The sequence below is a fragment of the Sturnus vulgaris genome, chromosome 13 (assembly GCF_052056855.1).
Source record: "Sturnus vulgaris isolate bStuVul1 chromosome 13, bStuVul1.hap1, whole genome shotgun sequence".
Classification (NCBI taxonomy): domain Eukaryota; kingdom Metazoa; phylum Chordata; class Aves; order Passeriformes; family Sturnidae; genus Sturnus; species Sturnus vulgaris.
Window position 1 is genome coordinate 12,252,404 of NC_142255.1, and position 7,597 is coordinate 12,260,000.

A 7,597-nucleotide genomic window follows, 5' to 3' on the forward strand; every position below is an offset into this window, starting at 1 on the left:
CAAATCACCTCATAAATACCTAACCCTTCCTTCTGAGGAGCATTACAGCTCTGACTGTGTGAAGTGCAGATCCAGGGAACACAGATCTGGGAAATTCTTCCAGACACATTTTGAGAGGATGTCCGTGGCATGGAGGTGGTTGGAGTTTGCATCCAGGGAGAACAGGTGTGTTTCTAATGCCACCTGGCCCTTGGCTACCAGGATCTATCCTCATACACGAGGCCTCCACAGGGATAATGAGCACAGAGTACAAAGGGATCTCTTTTCCACATCTGGGTGTTGCACCAGAAGCAGAGGGGTAGAGGTACAGAGATGAAATCTGTGAATCTGATGTGAAAGAAAGATGCACAATGCTGGCATCTGGCAGCTCCAAAAGACACATGAGGTAGAGCTGGGTCTCTGGCCTGTTGCCAGCCAGGGCACCTGCAAGGATAACAAGAGCTTGTGACCCCTGCAGAAGGGTCAGGACGGCAGCAACACAATTATGGTCCATGCTGCTACTTCAACTGCAGATTCCCTGGCTTCCTAGAGTTTCAGTAAGAGCCTACCCAACATCCTAGATTAATTTTAAAATCACAGGCATTCAAAGTTCATCACAAAGGACCAGGCCCACAAAACATCCAGACATACACCTCCCACCGAAAATCAGTGGGAGTTAAGCCCCTAAATACTCCTACAGTTCTGACCAAACATTTTCCTTTTTTCCCCCCTTAAAAAGCCCAACTTGTGTCGTCCCTTTGAGCCTCTCTTGCTCCTAGCTTTTTTTTCAGTCCTATATTTCACTGTAATTTCTCGAGAGTATCACAATGTGCAGTGCCCAGCCAGCAGCACCTATCTGGAGTTTCAGAGTGCTGGTGTCTCTGGAGCCTGTAGTGCTCACTTCAACAACTGCTCCTCAGCCCACTCACATGCTACCAGCTCCATTTACAGGCTGGTGAACACACTCCTGTAATGCCAGGACCAAGACAAGATTACAGATCTGAATGAATCCATGTCTAAACTCAGTATTAAAGAAATTTCATGCAGGCAATTTCACTTACAGACTTTCTTGCAATGCCTAGGACCTATCTGAGTTTCTAAAAAGTGAGTTTTTAATTATGAGCAGAGAAACAATAGCTCACTTCAGCATGAAAAAGAATACACCCACTATTCTTCCATGCTCTGTAATTTAAAAATAGGTCAGCTCATTAGCTTTAAAACTTTCAAAAATATTAAAACTGAAATACAGGGCTCAATTTCTTTTTGTTTTTTAAGCCAGACTCAGAGATTGAAGAGTTTTAGACCAGTGACTACTTTAAGATGATGAAAGAGGATAAAGTTTTTGAACTATGAATCCAATATAGCCAGAACAGATTGATTTCATAGTAAATTTTTAAACAGAAAGTAAATTTTTAAACATTAACTAGATTTGAAGCATTTAAATAAGACCAGAGCATTAACTGCATGCCAATTCAGAAGTGCTGCAGGGCCTATAATTTGTCACTCTGCACATATAGATCGAGATGACTTTTCTCACTTTTTTCCATCATGTGCATGCCCAGAATGCAAACAGAGGCCAAAGTGCACCTGAACAGCCAATTGAGAGACTTCCTATATGTAATGTGAACCAGACAGAATCAATACATGCTGAAAAAAATTGACTAGGAAAGGGCAATTTCTTACTCTGTACTTAAAAACATAACCCTGAGGGCCAGAATTGCTCTCTTGACATTTTGTAAGTTGACAAAAACAGAATTATGATTAGTGGGACACTGACTCCCAGTGCTTCCCAAGCACCTTCTGCATGACCTGGAGGAACACCTGGTGTGCATTCAGTATGAAACACGTTCATCAGTGTCAGTGCCCAACAGGTTTCAGGGCTGTGTTCTCTATCCCCAGACTAAAGTTCAGGTTCCTGCTGCCCAAACAAAACTGGAGAAAAAGTGCTGGTTTAAGATCTTGGTAGGTAAGTCAAACCAAAACCCAACTACTCTGAGCCATCTCATACTTCCAGTCATTTCACCTGAAAATAATTTGATTTTAAAACTGAATTTAAGCAAGTTGCTAGTAATGACTTTTCAAGTATTTATTTTATTGAGGGAGGGAGGAGAGGAAAATCAAACTATTTAGCTTTCCAAGTATTTAACATAAAACCCAGAAGAGCTCCATCTGGCAACCAGCAGGATTTCTAAATAATCTAAATAGTATCTACATAAGAACCAGGCTGTCTATGGAGTGAGACAACTTCAATTCTTACAGCCACAAGAAGTCTCTATTAACATAAAAGGAAATTATTAAGAATTACGTTAGAACAGGAACAAGAGCCTGGCAAGCTGACAAAAGACCCCAGGAACCTCTGCACTAATCTTGAAATACTGCTTTTGACTTGTTGGAATATAGCATCATACTCTGCATGGTTTTAAAAAAATAAAATAAAAAACCTTCTTAGGTTCAAAGGACTCCAGTACAATAAAACGAGCTCTAGGAAAATATTCAGATTAATGAAAATCAATATGTAATTCCTTACTTTGCCACAAAAAAAAACAACCCTTAACATTTGAACATAGTTTGGAAAACATTAGTATTTAATTAAAGTCATGGACAAGGCCCTTCATGTTTATAGATGTCTGTCTTCATTAAGAAGATGGTTTTAAGTACTGCTGCTAATTATGTAAATTAAATACACTTTTGAACCAGTCTTACATATAAAAAAATGATAATTCTAATTCCCAGGTAAGTAAACACCTCTGAGTAGACAGTATTTAATTTTCTGAGTTATTCATATGAAGGATCTGGCTTTACACTTCATACCTAGCCCATCTACTTTCTGGATCATTTGTGAGCAGTTCAAACCTGGTGGTGGTTTGGTGTCATATGGGAAATATTTAACTGGTCCTCAATGCCCCTGTCAAGTTGCCATTGGGATTTTCTGTCAGTTTCTTGGCAAAAAATCAAAGAGTGAAACAGTGGGCCCAAAAAAACATGTTATGGTGATTCTGGGAGGATAGGGCAGCCTTGAAGCTCTGTGTTTTCCGCTATCCCTGGGCTACAGGAAGAGAATTTCTATCTTTATCATTGCCCATCTGGCACCTTTCACAGGCAGCAAGAACAAAGAAGTAAAATGTACTGGCCCCTACCATCTGCTTCTGCTTGTGAAGTCTGCAAAGAGCCCGATAGGGAAGAAAGCAAAGAAAGATAAAACCCAACCCCTTCATTTCCCACCAAACTGTTCTGGCAGGTACACGTTGTGCCTGTACTTCTTACATATCTTAGGGCCACCCTAGAGACCTCTGGTTCCCTACAGGAACACAGCTGCTGAACACAGAGCATCCCAAACACTCCCAGCCCCACGTCCTCACTCAGAGCCTTCTGACGGCCCCAAAACAAACGTTGTGCCGTCTGAGATCTGCTTTATTGGATCAGCCACTGTTTTATCTAGAATAGGAAAATTCCTGTGGGTTTAATAAGAGGTATTACCCTACAGATTTTCTCTGGTCCCACCTCCTTTCCCATCAGCCACATCCCCTGTTACTGCAAGGCTGCCTACACCATGTGTTGGCTGAACCCCTTCTGTCTCTGACAGAAGTTTGGCCAAAAAGAGCAGATTTTCTGCTACTTTGATCATTTCCTGTGGTAAAAAGTGAAGGGAATTATCTGACCCAGGGTCTTTTTTTTTTTTTTTCTTTCTTAGTTTTGAAAAATAACATGGCTTTACATTTGCAAGTTCCCTTAAATAGTGTACTTGCTTTCCAATAGCATTTTGCTGTTGGTTTACTGGTTGCCTTACAGAACTTACTTTTTTTTTAGAATCAGAAAACACACTGCTCTGATCTCAAACTCAATCTCAACTGCTGTATTACATCAATAATGACCTTCCCTATGCTGAAGCAGCAACCACAAGATAGTATCAAATTTACAGACAATACAGAGGTGGCAGCTTCTTCCCTGTTAAAAAATTATTACATTTAAAAAACAAGCTTACTTCTCTTGTGGTGGAGACAGCGTTTTTTTGGCTACAAACGTGCATTGCATAATATCTTTAGAAATAAGTTAACCATTTTATTAAATGCACTATTACAGTAGTCTATGACATATGTGATACAAGCACCCTAAAACTTTTTTCCCCTCAAGACTCCACATCAGAAAACATCTCGTGCTTGTGTAGGTCCATATTGAAATAGTCACAGCACCTGCTGACTTAAATGGTGTGAAAGCATTTGGGAACAGGGGACTAAGTACAGTGCCAAGTGGTAATCACTGACCTCCATGGGACCTGCAAGTGCACCCTGAAAACTCATCCATTTTGTATTTTTTCTGGCCCTAAGAGTACAAAGTAAACAAACATGAATCTACCTACTGAACTAATGTCTTCCGTCAGAATTAATATTCTATAGGAATAAATTCCAAATAAATTATCAAAAGATATGTTAAGTCTATAAATGTGGCACTACAACATTTAAAATAGATACATATGTTCACACTTAGTAGTGGGACTCCACTTTTTTCAGCTCAGAAAAATGCCACACTGTACACGTTGTGCTTGTTGGCATCAAAACTTTTCAACTTTGCTGTGCTAATTACATGAGTAGCACAGATTTTGACAGATACACAGTTGAGCTGAGGCCAGGGTGCAGTGTGTGCCTCCGTTTGTGTGAGTTGTACTCTCAAAAGAAATGACTGAACATTTTGAACTGTTAAAACTACTATTATTTTAAATGTTACAGGAAGTTACTTTGGTGAATTTACTGTTTGTGTATATGCATTTTTTTTAAAAAAAATCATGGCCTGGCTACATTTCCCACTTTATTTATAAAACTGAATCCTTCCAGAACTCACACACAAACGCAAAGGGAGACCTAGGCCAGTCTGGTTTCTTTCAGTATTAAAAAAAGAAGTTACGTACTTATTTATATATGTATGCATGTACCTCACTTAAAAATATAATAAGAAAGGGGATGAAGAATCTATAGTAATCTTGTTAAAACAAAAATTGCACTAAACCACTTCAAAGAAGACCTTACCACAACAAAAAAATCAGCATTATCATCGCTAATAATACAGTGCCTTTCATAAGCAGAGGTAATAAGCAGGCTGTACTGTGATCCATATAACCTCAATAATGTATAAATGAATCAAAAAGGATCTAATTAGTTCAGCAGCACCAAAAACTATTAAGTAGGAACATCAAAAGAGCCAGTGGGACATTACTTTTTTTCGTCAGACGTGCTGCAGAGCTGCCCTTCAGAATTCTCTGGTTTGAATCTGGAAGGAGGAGGCCTCACCAATGTCGGTCACAGAAAACACCAGGAGCTAAAGGATGCTGCCCATGGCTGTGCCCTGCAGCTCGCCAGCAGCATCCCTGCCCGTCGCCACCAAGGCTGTCCCATGCAGGATCCGTGCAAAGGAAGGGCGGAGCGGGCTGCTCACCTCCTGTCTGCGGCACGGACAGCACATCCTGCACGCCCTGCGCCCGCCGCTGCCCCTCTTCCTCCTTCCAGCAGGAAAAGGAGCAACGCCGGCTTGGGACGTGCCTCAGCTCCCACGGAGACACCCAGCAGGGAGGGACATACAAAGGACAGCTGAGCAGACACTGCCACCAGCACAGAGCCACAGGACCTCCCTGCAGATGGCCTTGGCCTCCTACGGGTCCCTCCGGACCCCTACAGCTGCTCCTGCCATACAGATGGGAAAACGCTTGTGTGCACACGTGAGAGCCTCTTAGGAAATACCTGTGGAGGCATCTCAGTCAAAGTTAGAACACTGTGTGCATATCTTTATTTATTAAAAAACAGCGAGAGGACTTCTATATTTCACCACACAGCTGTGGGCACCCATGCCTCTGCTGCACACACTGCATGGTGAGAACATCACGCCCTGCAGGAGAGAAGCCTGGGCTGATTACAGCAAAGAACAGTCTTCATACAATTCTCTAAAGCCAGAAAAGTTCCATTTAAATATAAACAAAGCCTCACAAAGAGGTCCACTGTACTTAAGGAATTATTTTTCTCTAACCTTGAAGACAGAGATATAGCTTGTATCTCCTCCAACAGATGTATCTGTCCACTACCCAGCAACGTTTCACTCCACTTAAGCAAAAGCCTCATATTCAAGAGAAACAATAATGCTATAAAACAAATTCTTTTCACTACTCCAGGTCCTTTCCATGCCCAAAGGTTTCCTTCTTCAAAGGAATAAATAACATTTGTTAAGGTTTAAGCCACAGTAACAACATTTTTAAGGTGCTTCCTCCAATAGCTTTCAACATGGTTCGATCTGCAGACCTATTAAAAAACCCCACAATTATGCAATGGAGCAGGACAGAGAAACAAAACCTTCTTTCCAGACTTGCTCTTCTAGTTACCTTTAACAGAACACAGAGAAGGCAACAGGGCCACAAAGACCAGGCTGACAACATTCATCATTGCAACTCTGGGAACCACTGCAGTATGCACTAAGCTCCACTCACACCTCCCAAGGAATTCAACCGGAGATCGGCTGCACCTCAAAAGTTAGCCATGGTCTCCTGTAATCTTCAACATCAAACTCAAACTGCTTTGACAGAAATCTCTACTGAGGACCTCCAACACAAACCTCGGAGGAATTAAAGCACCCATTTCAACAAACCTTCACAATCCCAAGAAGACACACGGCACCAGCAAAGTTAAGTTTTTCAAGAAATAATACTGAAACTCATAGATTTAACACGCAGATGGCCCCCAACACCTGCAAGAATTAAAATACAAAACCTTCTCAAAAGGTTACAGTGAATGCTGATAACGACAAACAAAGCCAGGCTGTGCCCTGCTGCAGCAACCACCAGTGCTCTGCAGAGCAGCCCCAATGCCAAGCAATGCCAGTGCACAGCAATCCCAGTGTGTGCAGCACTGCCCAGATGTCCACAGATACAACTGGAATAGCTCTGCCAGAGCCTCCTGAGGAGGAGGGGTAGTACTGGGAGAGGGACAGTATTTATGAAAATAAAAGAACTGAATTGAAGCCTGTATGCTGCTGTCGAGAACTTACGTTTGTACCACCCATTCCCTGGGGGAAATGACATACAATACAAACAGGCCTAGTTGTTCAATTATTCAAGTATTAAGAGATTCACAGAAAAGCATCTGAGAAACATAACATTTTAATAGATGAAATAAATACTCCAGTACATGCAAGATAAAAACTGACATTGGAAAAAAATTAAAAATCACTTTTGTTATAGTGTAATTTTGTTTGTTTGTTTAAACACTCACAGTAGCTTTTCCCCCAGTTTGGAAATCAACACATGGAAAACATAATCACAACCTCCAGTCCTTCCACTCCTACACACCGAATGCACTTCTAACCTAACACTTGATGCAAAATAAAAAAAGTCATACAAAACAAAAACAAACAAAATAGTAGCTACATCCATCATCTATGTGTTGTTGGGTTTTTTTCATTTTTTTAAATGAGTAAGAACTGAGGTAACCTTTTTCCTGCACAACCGAACAGCAAAATTTAGAAGGGAAATTTCGGAAGACAAGACAAGACAAACTTTAGAAACCGCACCCAGCGCGATTAAAGCTCTTTTTTTTCCTCCTTTTTCTAAGATACCCCCACCTCCCCAGATATAAAAAACTTT

General features: G+C 41.1%; 1 protein-coding gene across 1 annotated transcript in view; it reads right to left on the reverse strand.

Annotated features, from left to right (window-relative positions):
- Positions 1-7,098: 7,098 nt before the first annotated feature.
- The window catches only part of TLNRD1 (talin rod domain containing 1), a 2,331-nt gene continuing 1,832 nt past the window's right edge, over positions 7,099-7,597 (reverse strand). Inside the window, exon 1 of the mRNA XM_014889734.2 lies at positions 7,099-7,597. This exon is cut by the window's right edge and continues 1,832 nt beyond it. The gene's annotated coding sequence lies outside the window, so the exon portion shown is untranslated.